The sequence below is a fragment of the Capsicum annuum genome, chromosome 7 (genome assembly GCF_002878395.1).
Source record: "Capsicum annuum cultivar UCD-10X-F1 chromosome 7, UCD10Xv1.1, whole genome shotgun sequence".
NCBI classification, from domain to species: Eukaryota; Viridiplantae; Streptophyta; class Magnoliopsida; order Solanales; family Solanaceae; genus Capsicum; species Capsicum annuum.
The window spans coordinates 47,949,618-47,974,733 of NC_061117.1; positions in this window are offsets into that span (position 1 = coordinate 47,949,618).

A 25,116-nucleotide genomic window follows, 5' to 3' on the forward strand; every position below is an offset into this window, starting at 1 on the left:
AATCACCTATTGGGGTGTACTATAGAACCTTTGAAGCTGATTCTAACAGATAAGTGACATGTTGCAAAATATACAGAACCTATTACAATAGATTAGTTACCTATTGGAATAAATGTCTCATCTATTGGAACCGAGTTTAGGTTCTATTGTAACAGATGAGTAATTTGTGTCAATAAATGACTCTCTTGTTGTAATAGAGAACTTGTATATTACAACAGATGACCCATCTATTTGATTCATGTTAAAGCACTAAAGAACCATAATATGAATCCAACATATGAGTCTTCCATTGCAATAGATGACTCATCTATCGCAACAAATGAGTCCTCTGTTGAAACGAATGAATCTTTTATTGGGTTCATGTTTATGGTTCTATCTATTGTTTTAAAAACAGCAATAGTAGTGTACCCAGAAGAAATATTTAACTAAAAATCATAATTTTACTTACCAGCATCACCTATAAAGTAATGCCAAAGTGATGTACAAAACAAAATTTGACCTAAAAATTGGTCAAGTAGCAACAGTAGTGGTAATAACAATAGCAATGGTAAACAAGAAGAAGAAGATGATGATAATGAAGCACAAATTGATGAATAAAGGAACAGTAACAATGAACAATAAAAATAGTGAGGAGAGAGAAAACAATAATAATGAGAAAAAAAAGAAAATACGTGTTTTTATTTCCTACGTTTCTAGTTATATTAGGTCAACATTTGGATCACAGTGTGAATCAAAAAACTTTTGGGCTATTCACAAACTTTTCCAACTTTATTAATCAATAATAAAGTAATTGTCACCTACACTTAATTATTAAAATTTGAGTCACCTGCACCTTATTTTCAAACTCTTTTGTCAGTTTTAACTAAATTGCCCAAAAATTAATGTAGGGCTTTCTATGTTTTATAATTGAATTACACATGAATTTATAGACAATACTTTTTATATTGAAGTTTAGCTTTGGAGCAATCGTTTATGTGGTACTTGAAATTAAATTTTATAGGTTTACAAAAGCTTGAATTGGTCGTCAAGGCATGTAAAGTGATTAGAATATGAATTTCTAATTATTTTGATAAATATTTCATTAAAGTGCTATTTGATTTTCAAATAATTTATATTTATTAATATTTATTCTTCTATGATCCACATTATTTGAAATAGCACTTGATGAATACTTTTGAGTCTTAGACCTTCATTAGATAAATGCTTTGATAATTTGAGAAAAACATTTTACATCTAATTTATTTAAATTACTTTGATTGGTTATAACATCATGATTAATATTAGTGGATCTTTTGAAGATTGTATTCTATGAAGTTATTTATATCATATTATAGTATTTTCCAAGATATTTATGATCATTGAAATTGGCTTTGGATAAATTTTTATAGTCACCACGAAACTACATGTGCTATAGTAGGCATAGACCCTACTTAATGTTAGAGGATATAGAGAGTTCCCCATGAATGGGTACTTGTAATGGACCATTCTATTATTATAGAATTATTTTTTTTTAAATGTCTGGGAAGAATTCTCCCAAAAAGGAGAGTTGGTAAATTTTCAGGTTAGGGTGGTTTTTGTTAAAAATATAGTATAGTTTGGTCTATAAATTATTTGTCTTGTGGTGGTGTTTGATGGTTTAATGGTCATATCATGATAGCCGAGAGAATTATTGATCCATATAATAATTTGGAATTATAAATGGATTCATAGAACTCTAGTTACGACATATGTTGCAATAGGATATATCTAGTTACCATATATCCGTTGTGCCTTGTGAATTTTGAGAAAGATGAAAGTTTTCAAGATCTTTTACCATGTGTCACAACAGTGGTCCTTCACCATCATTGTCGGACAATTATAGTATTTAGCGAGAGATTTCTTGGGACCTCTATAGTAGGTTGGGACATGCCACAGCAAGACTGATGCAGCGATTAAGTACCTGATGCAGCAGTCATTAGCAGTTTATATGCTTGTTTCCCCAATTTAGACTTCATTTCTTCCTAAAATTCAAAGAGATCATCCTTAGTCTTGAGAGGAACGACTTCTTACCGGCTTGACTGAATTTTAGCGTTGAGGTAAGATAATTTTTCCATTCTAACATAGACTAATATATTGTATTCGTAGAATCACTAGAACAAAAAGTTATGATGAAATTATTAGGTTTCAGACCTAAATTGATGCACTGGTGATAATTACCTATGGATAGTCCTAAAATTACTTGATTATGGTTAAAGGTTGTTAGGTCATACTTCCTAGAATAGAATTTCTTCCCTTTAATGTGTATTATTGGGATTTAAGGTAAGTTAAAGGGTAGAAAACTCGTTGATTTAGCCTATGAACTACGGTAGAATAAGTGGATTTTAGTCAGTAATTCCTAGAATTAAAGAGTAAATTATTGATTAGTCCTTATTTTTTATTTTAGACTAAGAATGATCAAAAGTTGCAAGGAAAGGCAAGGATCTAACAGACTTGTTACATTTGGAATTGTTTTTGAGGTAGCTTATTGTTTCTATTAAATTATTAGACCTGATTTAGAATCATTGCCTATTTCTAAGTTGAATATTTATGAATTGTCCTTCGGTCATGCTTTTGATTGGTGAACTTGATTGATATTGCTTGTATACATCAAATGAATGACATTGAAATTGACTAAGTATATTTGATAAATTTTTTACGTGCACTGGGATATATCCTGAGTGATAAATGACTGTAATAACTAATATTGTGATACTCAGAGGACTGGTTACCATGTAGATGCATATTACTTAATTATTAATATTTTGATGGTCAGGTACCATCCTGATATAGTACATAGACAAAATAATTCCCTAAAGTTCATGACTTTTTGGTGTAGTGAGTCCCTTAGAGTTTGTGTACAATGTTGAGTTGATAATGATGATACTTAAGATTTTATGTTATAAAATATGAGATTATTGATTCATTCACATAACATTCATAATATGTTGTAGTGGTCGAGGTAGCATTAGAATACTCTAGTGAGATTGTTAACTTCTTTGATGACTAGGTGTTGATTTACGCTTATGATATTCAGAGAGGTAATAGGATTCCTTTATTATGAATATTTTACTTGTGGTTGTGAAATAATTTATAGGGTGAAGGTTGTGATCTTGTTAAGGATATTGGTTGGTCCTATATGTTGTTGTTTTCAAAGTTGGTGATAGAGTTTTAGACCACTTGATATTTGATGATTACTAGTTTACATATATTGGAATTATACATATGTAAGAGTCAGAGTTAAGTTTGTCGATGTTATCTACCCGTCCATAGAGTTATGTACTGATACTACATATGCTCTTCTTTTGTTGAGTGCAGGTGGTGTTCCAGAGACTCCTTTTAGACATCACCTCTGGCATGTGGCAACCAGTTTTTGATCTAAAGGCGGAGCATGTATCTTCTCGTTGTTATAGATCATCTCGATAGATCATGTCTATTTATTTAGACAATAATCTTCTTAGTATTTCATTAGTTTTTTATATTATTCGTAGACCTTGTTTTTGTTTAGAAGTTCTTGTATATAACTTTCGGGTCTTTAAGAATTGTAATAGTTAGTTTGAATTATTTCCTCACTTTATTTATTGATTTTCTTGAGATATTTAATAAAGTTTAAATTATTGAGTAATCTATCTTAAAATGGTTAAGTGTTAAGGTTAAGTCTAAGGTTAGATGATTCTATCATTGGAGGATTAACGCGGAGGCCACTATCGATCATTTGGTCATGACAAAGTTGGTGTTAAATTCCTTGGTTTGTCGATCTCATCGTACACGACAATGTATAGTAAAGTCTTGCAGAATAGTATGTAGACGTTTGTACTTTTGATTAAGAGTCTATAGGGCAGTAGGAGATAATTAATTTCTTCTTTTTTCATACTATTACTTGATTCCAATTGGTAGTTCCACTTCTTATACTACTAATATGCCATATCTTTCAGCTGGTATGCAGTAAATTCCCCACGTTAGAGTAAGAAACATGAATTATATGAAAAATCTTCTCATCTCATCTATGAGAAGTTGAGGATCTTACTTCATCTTAGAGCCAGTAAAGGTCAGAGGATTCAACCTCATAAACTGGCCAACTATGGTAGCCTTAGAAGAATTCACTGAAGCACAAATAGGAACCGACTAAAGAGACTGAGATGTCACCAACTAGTTTAACAGATAAATAAGTGGTGGAACTTAGCATTAGTAATATCTCCTAATGGCGATAGATCAAGAGTATCACAAGCGGGAGAAGGATTAGTGGGGACTAGTGGAATTCTACTAGGGAAGTCACAAGCAACGACCCTAGATCGAGTCTGAACTCTATAAGTAGGGCGAGCCCTATCCATATTGTCCTCCAGCGAGATAAAGGAATTTCCAAGAGCATCAGATCTTCTGGTAGGCATAATCTAAAAAGAAAATAAATAAAAATTAGATGAGATTTCAACACCCTAGACTCTATAGCTCGAAAGTAGATTACAAGAACAGAAAATATTCAAAACTGCCTCGTACCTCTCACTTATAAGTGTGGTGCACTAAACACCCATAAAAGAGACTCTACTTGACACGACTTTGTGGATACCGAGTGACACCAAACCTAGGCTCTGATACCAACTTTTTCACGACTTGAACTAGGGCCTAGCTGTGAGGGGCATCTCAAGTCCATCGAGGATCGGAGACCACCCCCTTTACTAACCACATAGAATATAGAATGCCAAGCAGTGGCTGAAATCCAAATATATAACAAGATAGAAAGATTATAAACTCAAATACAATTAAGAGTGTCAACATCAATACCCAATCCACAGTAATATACATAAGCCTCTATATATATAAAAACAATCTAAGTCAAGACATACCCCGAACACTAATAATGACCATGACAATAATAATATTAATGTGAACACTTCAATTCTAGTTTATGATAGGAAATTAATAAAATGACCAAGTCCTCCAGAGAATGGAAACTCATCACTTCACCAACAACAACCGATAAAATGAGTCGATCCACCTAACAGTACTCAGTAAAAGTACAAGTATCTTCAGTACCTGCATCACACAGGGATATAGTGTCCAAAAATGGTTAGTAGGTTGAGCACTAGTATGTAACTCAGGGATAGAGGATAAAATAATGACATGTCAAATATAATTCAAAACCATGTGAACACCATCATATACATACATAAATAATATGCCGAGATAGGGAACTAGGTTTAGCATGAAGTAAAATATTATCCTGGACTATGTAGATTAATCGTAAAAAAAAGTACCCATGGGCTATATGGGTTCAGCTCCCCCTGCTGAAAGTGCCCAGTGCGTGTTAGCCGTACAAACAAGAGAAAAATTGAGGGAAACCTAAATACAAATAGCCATCCCAAAATATATATATCAAGTGTGACACATGCACACCGTCATCAAGACCAAAACTCTCATCGACAAACATGAGTTACTAGTGTAATTCATCTGAGATCCATACCTTTACTGCTTCATTACATAACCCCCATTAAGTCCAAATTAAAATAAGATTCGCATAACCTTATATATTAAACAAAGAACCAATAATTAAGGTAAACCATGGGTATTTTCACACCCTTACACTTGCAAACCTATCTCTATGCCATAGAAATCACATTAACCTGGGGGAATACCTCGACCCTCTTTGTTCATTTAGTTAAATCATATCCAACAAGGCCTTCAAAATCCATGTTCATTATTTAACCATTTATGCAATACAATAACATAGGTGAGTAAGTCAAACCAAGTTACAATTCCATAATTAAAAACCATTTACACATATGAGTTGAGGGAATACAATTATTTAAAACCAATTCCAAGTTCTGTTTTGAGGGAATACCACAACCCTCATTTTAAATCCCACACACATGCACCCCATTGGTTCAAACCGTTCAATTAAACCATGAACAACTGATAAAATCGCGAGAAAGTAATTCAAAATTCAATCAATCCAAAACCCTCAACCATATCAAAACCCACATTCAAAACCATACAATTAAAAACCCACATTCAAAACCATACAATTAAACTATGTAAACTCATACTTTTCATAAAATAAGAATTGGGGAAGAGTAGCATGCCCAAAATACAAAGATTTATGAAGAGGAATAAACCCTTGAGCCCTTAGATGACCAACTTCTTAGAAACCCTAAGTATCTTAACCTTGGAGAATTTGGAGAGTTTGAGAGAGTGCTTTGAGTGATGAAGTATTGAAAATAATATCCCAAGGGTGTTTTATGGTTCTTCATTTTAAGTAAGTAATGAGGGAAATGTCCAAAATGCCCTCAATTTAAAATCTAAAAAATTACCGTCAGTGACTACGGGTCACTATATGACTCATAAGTACACACGATGGCTAGTCACCGCGAGTTATCTTGTAGATAGTAGCTGAAGGACCCTACTTTGGTAACCCTACGACTCCCACCCTACGACTCATTATGATACACTACGACTCGAGTCCAAGTTGTAGTCAAGAAAAAATACTTTAGGCATCACACTGGTTTGGCTACAGGTAGGACTATATGACTTATTTTGAGTCTTTACGACTCGTAAACTCTAAATCATAGTTACAATAGACACTCTAGGCTAACATACTGGTCTGGCTATGAGAGGGTCCCTATGGCCCACAATGACACGTAACAACTCGTTAAGTGAGTCGTAGTATGGGTACAGAGTTTAAGAAACTCAAAAATTCTCAAGGACCAAAATTTGGAGTGTTACAATATAATTCTTTTGAGATGTGCAATATCTACAAGACACCTCACATCTATAGCCATATATATATATATATATATATATGTATGTATATAAGCGATAATATATCTATAAGCCATGTTATGCCTATAAGCCATACTACTACTCACGTTGATTTCAAAATTAGGAATCTTGTCAATAGGCCATATTAGTAATCATATTAGGAAGACATATCAATAATCACTTGTATAAATAAGTCATTCATCGATATCTGAATGTCTTATCAATAATCATATGTATAAATAAGTCATTAATCGACATCCGGAAGTCTTATCAATATATATATATATATATATATATAAATATATCCAACTAACATATTCAATGAATATAATCAATATCCTCATGTTCCAAACCAAACATTAATAAAGTGTATCATGAATACATAAGTCGACAAGGCTAACACAAATCACAGCCTAGGGTGGGTTAGAGGGCCCCCTCTAATCGATGAATTTACCTTCTAGGAAACATCTACCATGGACTAGGCTAAGGTATCTAAGTTCATTACTAGATACGGTATAATACACAAGAATCCCTAAGATAGTAACCCTTTTTCAATTAGGAACCACTAGGTAAATTCTAACTAAAATAATAACAACTAAGTTGATTTCCTTAACTCAAGCAACTAAGGGAAATTATACTCTTACATGGATAACTTGGGTAATTTCACCTGCCTTGAGTAATTTATAAACATCCATTCTAACTAGATGTATCGCGCAACTCGATCCATCCAAGTAAATAATAACTATGCTAACTACTTCATGTCTATGAGTTTAAGTTAGCCTAACAACCCAATTAAACCAAATAATTTTATTCATATTTCCAGTACCTAAATCCCAACCAATATCTAGCGTAGTATTATTATTATACTACAATTTAGCTCAATCAATAAAGAAGGTAAACCTATCCTACCTGGGTACCAAAGAATCTGCTAAATCACTGATTTTCCCTCCCCGGAAGCTTTTATAAGGTGCCACATTATCACAATTATAATTTACTCATCTAAATGAGAACAACGATACCCATATTTCACTATTGTACTTCGAATAAAAAATTATCTAAAATTCCATATGGGGCCCATTTACAAATATCACATTTCTGAAACCAACTCAACATCCCTCTATGCTCAAGGAATATTTACCTTAAAAATAGGTTCTGAGCTATAATGGTGCTAAAATAAAGCCACCACTCTTCTAGGAATTTTAGAGAAAGAAAGAGAATTCTAGAAATAAATTAATGGAAAATTCACCAATAATTTGAAGGAGAAATGCGTAAATAATCTTTATCCAAGCCTAAAAGTCACCTACAAATGCTATCCCCAAGCTTTCCAACTTCTTAGGGTTAAAGTATCTTGGGAATGGATGAGAAATGGTGTAAAATGAGCTACATGGGGTATTTACATCCTTTTTAAGTATAAGGGCATTTCTTAAGCGAACACTAGGTCGCTTACATGATACCTAGCCATGATACAGATGTCGCTTACATGATAAGCCTATCGCTTTCATGATATATGGCTATCTGCATAGATGTCGCTTATGCAACAGTAGTATCATTTATGCAACACCAGCTCTACTCCAAGGGAGTCGCTTATGCAATAAAATTTTATGTATATAGTACTTGCTGTTGGTTAGTAGTTTGCTTAAGCGATCGAAGGCATTATGGAAGTTGTACACCAGAACTAGATGAGACTTGGAAAATTTCCAAGTCTCTGCCAATCCCTCAAGATTCATCTGAGATCTCATATATGAAAACAAACTATGCTCCCTTATCAAATTCGATATTCAAGACTCAATGACATAGTCAATATTTCCATCCAGGATTATTTTGATTAAAAGATGGGTCCCATACCCACTTGCCAATTTCTTATCTTTCAGCCAATCACTCAAAATAAGTCTGAAAGCCTTGAGACCCAATCCAATAATCCACCCAACCTAAAATTGACATCTCAGAGATATTGGAACAGTCATAATTTGGATATGAGGTCATTTGACTTAAGCTTTTGTTCGGTAGCCAATCTCAATCAACTAATACTTCAAAATAAAAAATTGGTTATAAAAAACAAATGAAATCTCGATAACCAAACTATCAGTTCAAGCAAGTAATAAATGACATGGGACAGCTATAGGAAATCTCTAATCAATGAAAATAAGAGGAAATATAGAAAATGACCTAAAGGATTATTACAATATCCATTACTAAAAGAACTTTTGTCTGTGTAAGTAAGGGATTAGGATATACCTGAAGCCTCAAATAGGTGAGGATACTGAATCTGCATCTCACTTGTAATCTCCAAAGTATCATCCCCTATGGGGAAATGCCTCCACTGAACCTTAACTATATGAATCTCCCTACTGTGCGATCGCCTAACATCACTAGCAAAAATGAGCATAGTCTCACCCACGAAGGTTAACTGCTCATTCAAATGGATTAAGTCCTATACATGCACATGAGATTGAGTTCCATAATTTCATCACATGTTTCATGGGCGATACACGAAGGAATACTTAATCACCAACTCTAAATCTCAAAGCACTAAGTCAACGATCTATATAAGCCTTCTGTCTACTTTGAGCTTCCTTCAACCTCTCCTGAATTACCCTAACTCTATCTGACAACTCCTGTAGAAAGTTAGTACCATGGGGTGTACTCTCAAAAGTCCCAAACCAAGCAATAAAAGAAAGATATCACCTACCACATAAATCCTCAAAAGGCGTCATCTATATACTCAAATAATAACTATTATTATATGCAAACTCTGTCAAGGGTAAGAGTTGCTCCTACTAACCTCAAAAATCTATAACACAATCTTGGAGAATATCCTGAAGAACCTAAATAGTTCACTCTGACTATCCATCAATCTGAGGATGGAAGGATGTACTAAGACCACCTGAGTACCTAACTCCTCCTGAAAAGCTCTCTAAAATCTAGAAGTGAACACTAAAGCTTGATCAGAAATGATAGATATAGGTATACCATGCAAACATACTATCTTACTAACATAGATACGGACCAACCTCTTAGTATTGAAGGACATCTAAATGGGAAAGAAATATGTTGACTTAGTCAATCGATCCATAATGACCCGAATACCATCAAAACCATTGGAGGTATGAGGAAATGCACTAACAAAGTCCATAGAGATCCACTTCTATTTCTACTCGGGTATGTCCAATCTCTAAATCAAACCACCAGGTCGTTGATGCTCGACCTTTCCTTGTTGACAATATACACAACGAGCTAAAAAGTCTGCCATATATCTCTTCATGCCACTCCACCAATAGTATTTTCTTAAGTCCCTATACATTTTGGTTGTACCCAGGCAAATATAATAGTTGGATTTGTGAGCCTCATGTAAAATTGATTGAATCTGGTCACCGAACCTTAGAACACAAATCCGACTATCAAAACTCAAGACACTCAATATCTATGGTATCCCTCTTGGTTTCACCACTTGTTTGAAACACACCTTACACATTAAAATCAAGTAGTTTAGTACTTAAATTCTCAATTGTACAAAGATTAACTCATTACACAGATGATAAGTCCTTAAAATTAAGCTAGTTAAGGCCGAATAATAACAGTTAGGCATATAAGTCCAACTAAGATCACCACTATATTGGTTTGAAGGCTACATATGAATCTACCAAAGAAATAGGCTAAGGAATAATGGAGGATAACTAAGATTAAGCATAAGGAAATATCAAAGAGGGTATAAACAGGGCTATCAAAGAAATGCTTACGTCATCTCTTGAACCCACATTCTTTATTTTGCTTTAAACACACACTAGGCAAGTTCTAAACATCAATATAAAAAATGGAATACAACAATAATCTCACAAACATATTGAACATGGTCAACTCAACTAGCATCATCATGAACTCTCAACTAAGAAATCACATGAATTTAGCATTAATCCAACACTACACAAGAGTATATACATGATCCTAGGTTTCTCAAAAGTAGTCATTCAATAAAATCATCATGCTTTTAACAATCTAAACTAATTGTATCGTACAATTATACATAGCACATAGCAATAACATCCCACTTATTACTAACATACAAAATTTATATTTACTCCTAAAAGGAAAAAGGGATACTGGGTTCAAAGAAAACCTCGTGGAAAAGAACTAAAAAGAACAACCATGGGGTAGATGAAGTGTGCACCTAGTAGACTCCAAAACAACAAAAACAAAGAAAAAAGGTCACAAATTAAGATCCTATAGAAATACTTCACCCAAAACCATAGAAATTTCCCTACCCTACACATAAAAACATACGTAGTACCCAAAATGTAATTCAAAGTAATAATAGAAATACTCCTTGAGGCCCCTAGGCCTAGCTAGTAGCATCATTTAAAACCAAGAGGGTACATATCAAATAGAGTTTAGACGATGAAACTAGTTGCGCTAGCTTGAGCTATGCTTAGTTCTAGTGTATCTCCCAAAATCTTATTGCACCCAAGTGCACACATAAGTGTACATGGTCCATCAAGTAGTAAAATGGACTTTGAAAGACAAGTCTTGATCCCACAGGAACTTGTGTTAAACAACTATCAAATTCTTCTTTTACTATTTTGATTAAACAAATGCTAAGGTAACCAAAAGAATTTGCATAGTTAAAACATAAATCAAATCTTAACAATGAAGTAAAATAAGTTTTTGAGCAATAATAGGGAGAAACCCAAGATCATCAAACTACAAACAATCATACTTATATTTATAATCTAGTTAGTTAAGTTAATTATCTTGGTTGTTGGTTTATGGGGTTAACTGCATGATTACAATTTTCTAAACCTCTAATCAACTATCCACCCTAACCTCATGACATATCATTGAATACATTTGTATTTCTTCTCGTCTATGAATAAAATAGGGTTTATTAGGTATACTCCTATCCTAAACAAAAATCATAGCTTTAATTAATTGAAAGATTACAATCTTATTCCTTATATCCCAGGTTTTATCCTATTATTCCTTCTTTCATTGCAAAAAATAGACGTCCTAAGATGATTATCACTTTATCATCTGTATCATAGTCAAGAACATTAAAGTTTGCAAGGATAATAAACTTACCAATATTTATGAGCACGTCCTCAATTATTCGTTCGAGATAAACTCTAGTTCTCTCTTCCATTTGGGCACCACATAGCATGGTCTTGACTTCCCTAAACCCAAATCATTAAACACTGATAGGTTCATCAAGTTTATACTTGTCCCTAAATCACTCAAGACATGGACCACTTCATTATCACTAATTTGGATAGGGAGGGTGAAACTCCCTAAGTTTTTCAATTTTTTTGGCATTATCCTCATCATCACCGAACTAAATTCCTTTATAAGTTCCACCATTTAAATATCTTGTAGCTTTATCTTATTGATCAGCATGTCCTTCAAGCACTTCTTCTACTTAGGCATTCCCTGTAAAACATCTACAAGAGGATTTTTAATGTGAAGTTCTCCGAACGTGTCGAAGAGCTTCTTAAAGCAACCATCCTCCTAGGAATTTTTTAAGCCTGTAGGGAAATGTGGTAGTGGTATTTCAGCAGCATGCTTAGTAGCCTTTGTTTTTAGGTACTCAGACTTTCTTAAATTTTCAGCATTGTAAACTTTAGCTTGCTTCTTCTCTACTATTTGTGCACTAGCTCTGCCTATACGTCTTTTTTTTTTTATAAAAGGCCTTCTAATAATATCTCTACCACTCTTTAAAGTGATTGCCATGACTTATTTTAGATTTACCATGGTGTCACTTGGCAGTGCACCTCGGGGCCTAATATTTTATTCTTGAACTAGCTGCCCTAACTGCATCTCAAAGTTCTTTTGAGCTAGTTATTGATTCCTTATTTTAGCAACCATATGTTCTTGGTTGACCATGATCTTCAATACTACCTATTCATTCTTAGTGGCCTATATGTTATGCTTCTGTTGAAAATGTTATGGCTGATTAATACCCTATGAATAAGTTTCCTGACTCTAACAGTCATAGTTGAATGAATTGCCTTAATTCAGCTTCTATGCAATACCTATAAAGTTGACGAATCAAGGATTAGCTCTACATAAGTCTGTATAGTGACCACTATTGCCGTAAATTTTACCCCACGATGGAGTCTGCTGAATACATTACCTAATCTTAGGACTGAGTCACACCCAACCTGTGAAATTGTGTCATCATCTGATTTTGGAGTGCAAATAATTAGTGGCTAAGGTTTTGACACTATTAACTTCTATTATCCCTGTAGGGTTTTTATTGGACCTCTAACTACGTCACCATGCCAGTCAGGGTTACCTTGTGCAATGCAGTTCAACAAGGTACAAAACTTATCATATGTTTTATACAGTTCTTAACCATCTACTGCTAAATCGAAAAAAAATATTAATTGTGATCAAGAGCTTCTACAAAAGTGTGAAACATATTCTCATTTGGGCCCTGCTTAAAACTCAATATCTTACTACGTTACCACGAAGTCTTGCGCGATGGAAAGAAATGGATGAGGAATTTCTAGGTGAAGTCATTCTATATAGTGATAGAAGCCATTGAATCAATGTTCAACCACTTTTTTCCTTCTCACAAAAGTGAGAAGGGGAAGATTACCAGCCTTATATAATCAGTGGACACTTTGGTTGGGATGAATGTATCACTGATCTCCAAGAAATTTTGTAATTGAACCTACGGATCTTCATGCGACAACAAAGTGAATTGACCACTACTATGCAAATGCTATACCATGTCCTATGTTAATTAAAATATATCTCCAGCTTCCATTCTGTAGATATTAGAGGAGACATTAATCATGAGTAGGATTGCCAATTAATACATAGTCCTACAAGTTGGTTGATCTTGATCCATGGAAGTAGGAATAACCTCTTCTTAACAAATTTGTGAGATTCTTTAGACAAGTACTGCTTCTATCCTTAACTAGTGCAAGTGTTTCTTGGGTTCGGGATGTGGTTCAACCAACTCTCTATCCGTTTCCATCTTACTATCTTTTCAGACCTGTGCTTACTAATTCTAAGGCTAACATCAAGTAATTAGCACTTAGAAAATCAAAGAGTAAAATAAAATCTAAGACAATTTCCAAAATACATGTCCCCGGCGACAGCACCACTACTCAATACTTAATTATGGATAATGGAAAGCGTCTTATCCTCAAACTAGTGATCCCGAATCTACTCAAATAATAAGGACCTCACCTCAACACTAGAATGAATCCTCCTAGGGTCTGAAATAACAAGTCGCACCATTAATTTTTCTAGGGACTGAATGTCCCATGCTAATGACCTCTAAGAAACTAAAATACAAGTTGACCTATCGATACTCACTACCACCAGCTTAAGTTATCTGCAATAATATTTGCCTTTCCCTAATGGTACAAGATAGAGATATCATAATCCTTAAGTAACTCTATATATCTACATTGACTATCATTAATCCCTCTCTAGGTTATAAGATGATGAAGACTACCATGATTTGTAAAAATATAAAAGTGCACACCATAAAGACAATGCATGTAAATCTTAAGTGCAAAACCTACTACTTCAAACTCCAAATCATGAGTGGGGTGGTTGCGCTAGTGCTCCTTTAGCTGCCTCAAAGAATATGTAATAAAATAACCCTGTCGCATCAACACACAACCCAAACCAACATGAGACGCATCAAAATATGCAGTGAATTCCTCACTCTTAATAGAAAGAGCTAAAATAAGAGATAAAGTTAGAAATCACTTGAGCTTCCTAAAGCTTATCTCATACTCCTCGGACTATCAAAATTGAACCTCCTTCCGAGTCATTATGATTATAGGTGCTAATATATTACAAAACCCTCAACAAAGCATCTATAATTGCTGGCCATGTAAATGAAACTATGAATCTCAGTCAAAGATATAGGTCTAGCCCAATCATGAGTGACCTCAATCTTTGTCGGGTATACCAAAATCCAATCCCTAGACATGACAAGACCATGAAATATCACTGACTCAAACCAAAACTCTCACTTATAGAATTTGGTGAAAAGCAAATAATCTCTCAAAGTCTGGAGCACAATCAACAAATTCTTCAAGTGCTCCTCTCTACTCCTCGAATAAACAAGGATGTCATCAATGATTACAATCACACAAGACTCTAAATATGGCTTGAACACATGGTTCATCAAATCCATAAATGCATTTGGAGCATTGGTCAACCCAAAAGAAATTACTAGGAACTCATAGTGACCATTACGGGTCCTAAAGGTTTTCTTCAGGATATCCTCGACCCAAATCATTAACCAATGGTAACCAGACCTTATGCTAATATTAGAGAACATAATTTCTCCATAAAGTTGGTTAAACACATTTTCAATGCATGGCATAGGATCATGATTTTTCACCATCACCTTATTAAGATGCCTATATACAATACACTAGCCTGGAGCCATATTTTTTTTCACAAACAACATAGGAGCTCCCTAAGAAGACACACTCAGACTAGTGAAACCCTTACTAAGAAGATCTTGAAGTTAAGAATATAGCTCCTTAAGCTTGATTGGAGACATATGATAAAGTTCCATAGAAATAGGTTGGGTTCCTGGAACAAGATCAATAACAAACTCAACACTATGCCTAGGAGGAAGGACAGGTAAATCGGTAGGGAAAAAAATGAAAAACTCACAAACTACAAATAAAGAGTCTAGGATGGACTCTCTACATTAACATTACAAATATAAGCAAGATAAATGTAATACCCCATATTTTTGGGCTAGCCTTTAAACCGTCGTTCCTACATGTCAATACTATAATACAAACAATTCCCATGTGAATATAAGTTTAATGATCTTTATCCTCTTGTTTGATTTTAGTTTGACGTGAAAATGTTTATAAGAATCACTTAGAACAAAGTTGAGCTTAGATCCTTTTTTTTATTCAAAGTTTGGCATGCAATTCTACAAGGGTCTACTTTAAATGTGTATAACTTTTTATATACATAGAATTTTGCAGATCAAGACCCACCAAATTGTAGATAATTGAATTATATTTCAGACGATACCAATTTCACCTAAATTCAATACCCAAGCAAAAAGTTATACCATTTTTTATGTAAGGTAGTAAGTTGATGCAATAGAAATGCGACGCGTCGGCCTGCACATTACGGAATTATTTAACACACTAATTTAGTTTCTAAAGGGTCTAGGGGAACTTTGGTAACTTTTCCTCACCCAAATCCACCCATAACACTTAATTTTAGACACCAAAAGCAATACACACTCAATTATTCATCTTTTCTCTCAAAGAAAAACCCTAGACTCCTCAAGAACACCAAGAACTTCATCAACTTTTCTTCAAGAAAATCAAGAACTCAAGTTTCCTAATTCAAGAATGCTTTCAAGATTGTGTTTCTCCTTCAAGATTAAAGCTTTAAGGTCTGTGGGAGTTTATCCATGGGTCCTCTTTCACCCATGGGACCCAAAGACTCTTTTCTTTTAATTAAAGAATGAATTATCCATTGCTATGGTATTTTTTGTGCTCAAGAAAGACTGAATTTCATATTTTCATGATATTTTTAATTCAATTCAGCCCATGTATGATTCCATGAAAGATTTTAAATTCCTCATTCTTTGAATTTGAATTTCCCATATTTTATTCATGTAAATTCCACGATGGAACCTAAATTCATAATGTTTAGCAATATTCTCATATTTTAAATTCTTGCCTTCCACATGTTTGATAAAACTCCCATATCATTATAAGTCAATTTCAAGATGAATCCCCAAGCTATGAACTTTTCCATGTAACTTTAATATTTTCTCGTGTTCAAGACATTCTTACATTCAAGCTATGAACTTTATATTTTTTTATTAAACTCTCATGTCCTATTTTAAGCGAATTACGTGTGAATTCCCCAATTTATGATCTTAGTTATGTAATCATGTTATACTTCCATGTTTAAGATATTCCATATCCAAGTTCATAATCATGACATATTATCATGTGGTTCCATTCATGTACAAGTTCATGTCTCTCAAGTGTTTGACAAAATGTCTAAATGAAAGTATTGTTAATAAGCTACTATTGTTATACTATTATGATCAAGCCATGTTTTACTTTTAATGCTTTTGAGTCCTGGAGGTATTCAATACCCAAAAATCTAGCTATTTACCTAGAGCTATAGTAGTTATAGAATAGTCTCAGTAGTGTTATGAATAGTAGTACTCAGTCCAGTTTAGTTAGTATCCAGTTTAGTTAGTTAACAGAATTCAGTGAACTCAGTCCAGTTTAGTCAATTAATATAACTCAGTTTACTCAGTCAGTTCCTAAATTTAGTAGTATTCAGTTAGTTAATAGAATTCAATACTATTTTGTCAGTTAGCAGAACCTAGTGAACTCAATTTAATTCAGTTGGATAGTACGATCAATATTAGTTCAGTCAAGCCTAGTGTAGTCTAGAAATTAGTTCAGTGTCTATTCAGTTGGGAGTAGGAATCAACATCGAGCAAACCCAGGGAAGGGGGAATTCTTGCCAGCGTAGGGTTTGACCCATAGTAGCAATCCCTATGTTACAGAACTATATAGCCAACATAGGTTAAGATATCTTCCTACCAGACTAGGGTTAATACATCTCATATGAGTTTTTCTACCAGTTAAGGTTGATAAAAGTGCTTCTTGTCAGAGAGGTTTAACTCACAGTTGTCTTTATTCATGGTACAGTATTGACACCCTTCCAATTGGGGTCACAAGTTGGACCCCAATCCATTCGGGGAGGGGAATGTCGGTTAAATAACCACCTTCCATAATTTTAGTTTCAGATTCAATATAAAATTAAGTTTAGTTCAACAAAATCAGCACTGTCATACATAGTCACCCAGCTCAACATAGAAATCAGTTTAGTTCTACAAAATCAGGACTATTAGAAATAGTCACCTAGTTATCAATAATATCAATTATCAGTTACTCAGTTATCAGAGCTCAAAATTTAGTTCAAGTACAATCTTAGTTACAGCCTCAGTCGCAGTCTAAGTTACCTTCTTAGTTACAGTCTCATTCATAGTCTCAGTCTAGTAATCAGATCAGTAACTTAGTTTAGTTTCAGGTTTGCTTAACCATAGCGTACAATTATCAGTTATTCAGTTATCAGTATTTCAGTACCCTAATTTATAGACTATTTCATCACATTATACACTTGTTCTTGTATTCTCAAATAATATAGTTTTCACAAATTCATGATCAGTTATCTTATGTTACTCAGTTAGTCCTTATCTTTATGCATAGTACTCTACAGATTTAGTCTAATTATTCAGACTAAGTACAGTTTAGTCTTACATGCCTAGTATTCAGCTATTAGTCATTCAGTTAATCAGATAAGTTAGTATGTTTATGCATTTGTACTTAGCGTGATTGTATATTTAGATCCTCAATCTATGTCTGTCTCCATCACGTAGTTTCAAAACTAGTATTCGATTATACATATATCATTAAAGCAAGTTTACAGAAACTAAGTGTAGAGATTCACCATCTTATCAGACAATGTTTGTCACTCATTCTTTAAGATATTTCAGTTTTCAGTTTATTCCATCCTATTGGTGAGTCTACTTACACTTAGCATGCATGTTTTGCGTTTACATATAAAATTAGTTTTAATTATTGCATTCACCCTTTCATACTCAGTATATTCCAGAAGTGCCAATCCATATTTATGTCTATGTGCTACATTATCTTATAATATAGGTATCAGTTCTAGCCTATTCTTTATGATCAGACAGTTGTTTATTCCAGCCAGCAGGTAATGAGTTCTCCTACTTCAAGAACTTCACACAGTTTTATTTTATGTAGAGTTTATTTATTTTCATGTATATTGATTAGTGGTAGTTGGAGGCATGTCCTAGCTATCTATAGTTAGTATAGTTAAGGCTTCATATATGTCAATTTGAGTCAATCATGTAATTTCAGTCTCATCCTTCAGATTTATCAGATTGTAAAGGTTTTTTAGTACTGTATCTATTTTAGATTTTTTTTAGTATGATTATGTTTCCGCACAGCAAAACATCTATTTATTATGTTATAATTTAGTTGCTTAATAGTATGCCAGTTCATGGGCTAGCTTGGGATCACTTGTGGTTCCAAGCACCATGTGACGACTAGAGGGTAGTAGCGAGTCATTACAAACTTGGTATCAAGGCTAGAGATCAAGTGTCCTAGGGTGTCTATGAAGTCGTGTCTAGTAGAGTCTTGTAGAATGGTACGGAGACATCTGTAAATTTCTTTGAGAGGCTACAGGGCATTTAGGAAATATTTCCCTTCTTTCAAATCTCAGATCATGCAGTAGAAGTATTATCTAAGAAATTTATGTAGATCCTTATCTAGCTCTATTCATGCTAACTTTTCCTTAGTTTTGAGGCAATAAAAACTGTGAAGCTTAAGTCCTTACAGATAGTGTTTTCTCAACTAGTCCCTACAAACAGTTATGGGATTACATGTTGGCTCAGAAAGTATCTTATCAGTGCCTTTGTGTCCTAAAGTTTGAAATATTTAATTTATGTTCATGAAAATCATACATTGAGCCAAAGTCAGATGTGCTTTTAGATTTCTTTCTCTAAAACCCTTTTACAGTATGTGATTTAAAGTTAGAAGTATGAACCTAGAAGTTTAGCAGTAATAGAGTTAGGATAGTGTTATCTAGATTGAGCAGATTATATATATTCAAGGGGCTAGTTGTACGAAAGGTGAATCAGTAGGCTTGAAAAGTGTATGCAATAATTTAAGTTTGTTGATTCGAGATTAAGTATGATGAAGTGGATGAGTTTATTATTTATGTGTATTATTATACCCCAAACTCTAGAGTAAAGTGATTGCAGTTCAGTTTAGAGTTTAGTAAAGTGGTCACAGACTTAAGATAATGGCTTAAAGCAAAGGAGTAGAATATAGAACAAAAAACCAAGTAAGGCTATCAGATTCTACTAGTACTGATAGTGTGTGTAGAAAAGTAGTAAGGGAGAACGATTCCCAACCTATGGTTATCTCAGTACAAAGTTTTTCAGTCATCACGACATCTACTCATGCCTAACATATCAGCTCCCTCATCATAGCTCATATTCATGCACTTTATAGAAAAACCATGTACGCTTTTAGTTTCTACCATGAGGAGTTCCAGTTCACTCAGTAGTATAAATCAAGTTTCATGAAATCCTGAACTCCAAACATAGGTCATGCAGCTCATGACTCATGTACAGATGTTTTAAAATATGGTCAGATGCATATACTCATGCCATACTCATAATGATCAGCAAAATCCAGTTTATACCAAGTATGTCCTCAGTTCAGAGCTCTGTGGCTAATTCATGTCATTGATACTTTATTCCTAAAGCCTCAGTGAAGTGTCAAAGTTATTCTTTCATGCTTCAAGTCCTCATGTTCTAACTTTCAGTGACCTCTCCTTATTTCATGATTAGTTGAAATTCTATGTGTGTTTTTTTGGGCTAGTGCATGAAAGTTTTAAGGATAAAGATTTAAAGGAAATGAGAAAAATGCTTTTATGGTTGTTTTCCTACAAGTTCATGTGTGATAATGAAGATAGGCTTAAATTTTATGTTGGTGTACAACTGGAATGTATAGTTGAGTATAAGATTTTAGTATAATTTGGTTTGTATAGCTAGCAATCTAGTATAGCAGTCAGATAGACAAGTTCTTATGGTTTCCCATTTTCTAATTCATGAGGTAATTCATTCACGACCATGTAAGTCATACAATTCAGTTCAATTCATGCATCAGGCATCAGATTTAGATTCCAGATGTTCATCCATGAGTCATTTCATATGTTTCCTGTGTATCATCTGAGTCTTTCCTTAGTATTTCAGTAAATTAGTACCATTCGGGGGACGAAATATCCCAAGGAAGAGATGTATTGTAAATACCCAAAGTATTCTTATCCCAATCCTTTAATTTTTATTCACAAAATAGGATCCAGCTTAAATTAAGGGTTACTTATCAATTGACTCTCTCATTTCTATCTCAGCCTTATAATCATTCTCATGTCAGTTAATGTATTCACAAAATCAGTTCCAAGTCAGTCATGTTCAAAATATGATTTTAGTTACCTTCGTACAGTACTCTAAGTCTAATCAGTCTCATTCGAGGATGAATGTTCCCAAGGGGAAGATCATATAATAAACCCCCATTTTTGGGCTATCTTTTGAACCATCATTCCTACGTGTAAAAGCTATAATATAAATCATTCCGATATGAATATATGTTTAATGATCTTTATCCTCATGTTTTATTTGCTTTTGACGTGAAAATTTTTCACAAGAAATACTTAGAACCAAGTTGATCTTAGAGCCTTTTATTCGTCAAAAGTTTGGCATTTGATTATAAAAGGGTCTACTTTAAACAGCTATAACTTTTTATATACAAATAATTTTGATGATCAATACCAATCAAATTATATATAATTGAATTATCTTTCCAATGATACAAATTTCACCTAAATCTGATACCCGAGCGAAAAGTTATGCCATTTCCCATGTGAGGTAGTAAGCCAACGCGATGCGTTGGTCTACGCATTACGGAACTATTTCACATGCTAATTCAGTTTCTAAAGTGTCTAGGGGAACTTTGGTTACTTCCCCTCACCCAAATCTACCCATAACAATTAATTTCAGCCCCTAAAAGCAATATACACTCAATTATTCATCTTTTCTCCCAAAGAAAAGCCCTAGCCTCCTCAAGAACACCAAGAACTTCATCAACTTTTCTTTAAGAAAAGCATGAACTCAAGTTTCCTAATTCAAGAATGCTTTCAAGATTGTGTTTCTCCTTCAATATTAAAGCGTTAAGGTATGTGGGAGTTCATCCATTGGTCATCTTTCACCCAGGGGGCCCAAAATCTCTGTTCTTTTAATTAAAGAATGAATTTTCAATTACTATGGTATTTTGTATGCTCAAGAAATATTGAATTTCATATTTTCATGATCTTTTTAATTCAATTCATCCTATGTATGATTCCATGAAAGATTTTAAATTCATCAAGCTTTGAATCTGAACTTCCCATGTTTTGTTCAAGTAAATTCCATGATGGAACCTAAATTCATAATGTTTAGAAATATTCTCATATTTTGAATTCAAGCCTTCCACATGTTTGATGAAATTCTCATATCATGTTAAGTCAATTTCAAGAAGAATCCCCAATCGATGAACTTTTCCATGTAACTTTAATGTTTTCTCATGTTTAAGACATTCTTACGTTCAACCTATGAAATTTACATATTTTGAAGAAACTTTCTATCCCCAATTCATGATCTTAGGTATGTAATCATCTATACTTCCATGTTTAAGATATTCCCATGTCCAAGTTCATGATCATGACATGTTATCATGTGGTTCCATTCATTTACAAGTTCATGCCTCTGAAGTGTTTGACAAAATATTTAAATGAAAGAATTGTTTACAAGCTACTTTTGATATGTTATTATGATCATGCCATATTTTAATTTCAATGTTTTCGATTTCTAGGGGTATTTGATACCCAAAAATCTAGCTGTTTACCTAAAGCTACAGTAGTTACAAAATAGTCTCAATAGTGTTATGAACAATAGTACTCAATCTAGTTCAGTCAGTTAACAGAATTCAGTGAACTCAGTCTAGTTTAGTCAATTATTAGAACTTAGTATACTAAGTCAGTTTCAGAATTCAGTAGTATTCAGTTAGTTAATAGAATTTAGTAGTATTTTATCAGTTAGTGGAACCCAGTAAACTCAGTTCAGTTCAGTTAGATAGTATGATCAGTAACAGTTCAGTCATGCCTAGTGTTGTTTAGAAATTAGCTCAGTGTCTATTTAGTTGGGAGTAGGAATCAGCACGGAGTAAACCCAGGGATGGGGGCATTCCTGCCAGTATCGGGTTTGACCCTTAGTAGGAATCCCTGTATTACAAAACTCCACAGCCAGGGTACGTTGAGATATCTTTGTGCCAGACTAGGGTTGATACATCTCATATGAGTTTTCCTGCCAGTGAGGGTTGATGAAAGTGCTTTCTTTTAGAGTGGGTTAACTCACAGCTTGTTGTTACCCGTGGTACGGTACTGATACCCTTCCAAATAAGGTTACAGGTTGCACCCTAATCCGTTTAGAGAGGAGAAAGCCGATTAAATGAGAATCTCCCATAATTTTAGTTTCAGATTCAGTATAGAACTCAGTTCAGTTCTACAGAATCAAAACTTTCAGATACATCACCCAGCTTAGTATAGAACTCAGTTTAGTTCTATAGCCTCATGACTATCAGAAATAGTCACCCAGTTATGAGTAACCCAGTTATCGATAATCTAAGCTATCAGTTACTCAGTTATCAGAACTCAGTATTTAGTTCTAATATAATATTAGTTATAGACTTAGTTACAATCTCAGTTACCGTCTTAGTTATAGTCTCAGTCAAAGTCTTAGTCCACTAATCAGATCAGTAACTCAGTTTAATTTCAGGTTTGCTTGACCATAGCGTACAATTATTTGTAATTCAATTATTAGTATTTTGGTACATCAGTTTACAGACTATTTTAGAATCATGTGATACGCTTGGTCTTGTATTCTTAAATAATGCAATTTTCATGAATTCATGCTCGGCTATCTCATGTTACTCAGTCAGTCCTTATCTCATAGTCATAGTACTCTATAGTTTCAGTCCAGTTATTCAGACTAAGTACAGTTCAGTCTTACATGTCCAGTATTCAGCTATTAGTCATTCAGTTAATCAGATAAGTTAGTATGACTATGCATTCATGCTTAGTGTGATTGTATATTCAGATCCTTAATCTATGTCTGTCTGCATCACGTAGTTTCTGACCCAGTATTCATATTCCAGCTTCAGTTATACTTATATCATTAAAGCAAGTTAACTGAAACTTAATGTTGAGATTCACCATCTTATCAGAGAATGTTTGTCACTCATGATTTATGATATTTTAATTTATTCAAGCCTATTGGTGAGTCTACATACACTTAGCATGCATGTTTTATTATTACGTATGAAATCAGTTTTACTTAATTCATTCACCCCTTCATACTCAGTACATTCCAAAAGTACTGATCCACATATATGTCTATGTTTTACATTGTCTCATAATGTTGGTATCAGTTATAGCCTATGCTTCATGATGAGACAGTTGTAGATTCCAACCTGCAGGTGATGAGTTTTCCTACTTTGGGAACTCTAGACAGTTGTAACTCATGTAAAGTTCATTTATTTTCATGTGTATTGTTTAGTTATAGTAGGAGGAATATCCCAGCTATCTATAGTCAGTATAGTAGAGGCTTCCGAGATGTCAGTCAGAGTCAATCATGTAATTTCAGTTTCATCTTTTAAATTTATTAGATTGTAAAGTTTTTCAATATTGTATATATTTTAGATTTTTTTAGTATGATTATGTTTTTACACAGCAAAACAGCTATTTATAATGCTATCCTGAACATCACAACCTTTCGACGGATCAACAACAACAAAGTCTCCAATGTGCTTCTTGAGCATAAAAACATAAAACACAGAATGGACAGCTGATAACTCTGCAGGCAACTCAATCTCATAAGTTGCTTTCCCAGCACAATTCAAAACTCTATAAGGGCCAACATATCTGGGACTCAGCTTCACTTTCTTTCCAAATCTTTTCACCCCTTTCATAGGTGAAATTTTTAAGTACACCATATCACCAAATTTAAACTCAAGAGCTCTTTTTCTCACATCTGCGCACTACTTCTGACGACTCTAGGTTGTCTTCAACCTTTCCCGAATTAAGTTAAATTTCTCCAAAGCCTCAAATATAGCATCAGGTCCAATCACAGCAGCTTAACCCACTTCGAACCAACCTATGGGCGATCTACATGTTCTCCCACACAAAGCTTCAAATGGAGCCATTCTAATGCTAGCATGAAAACTATTATTGTAAGCAAATTCAATCAACGGAAAATGTTCATCCCAACTTCCTTTGAAATCAAGAACACATGTCCTCAACATATCCTCCAAATTCTGGATAGTCCTCTCAGCCTGACCATCTGTCTGCGGATGAAAAGCGGAGCTAAGATAAACTTGGGTGCCAAGACCTTTCTGAAAGGCTCTCCAAACCTGAGAAGTAAACTGAGTACCTCTATCGGAGATGATAGACAATGGAACTCCATGCAACTTAACTAACTCTCGAATATACGGCTTAGCATAGTCCTCCGTGGTGAAAGATTATGCACTGGCAGAAAATTTGTTAACTTAGTCAACCTATCTATAACGACCCCAATAGAATCATGATGATGACGAGAAAGAGGTAAACCAGTCACGAAATTCCTGTTCACCACTTCCCACTTCCAAGTAGGAATGTTAAATTCTTGCATCACACCAGCAGGTCTCTGGTGCT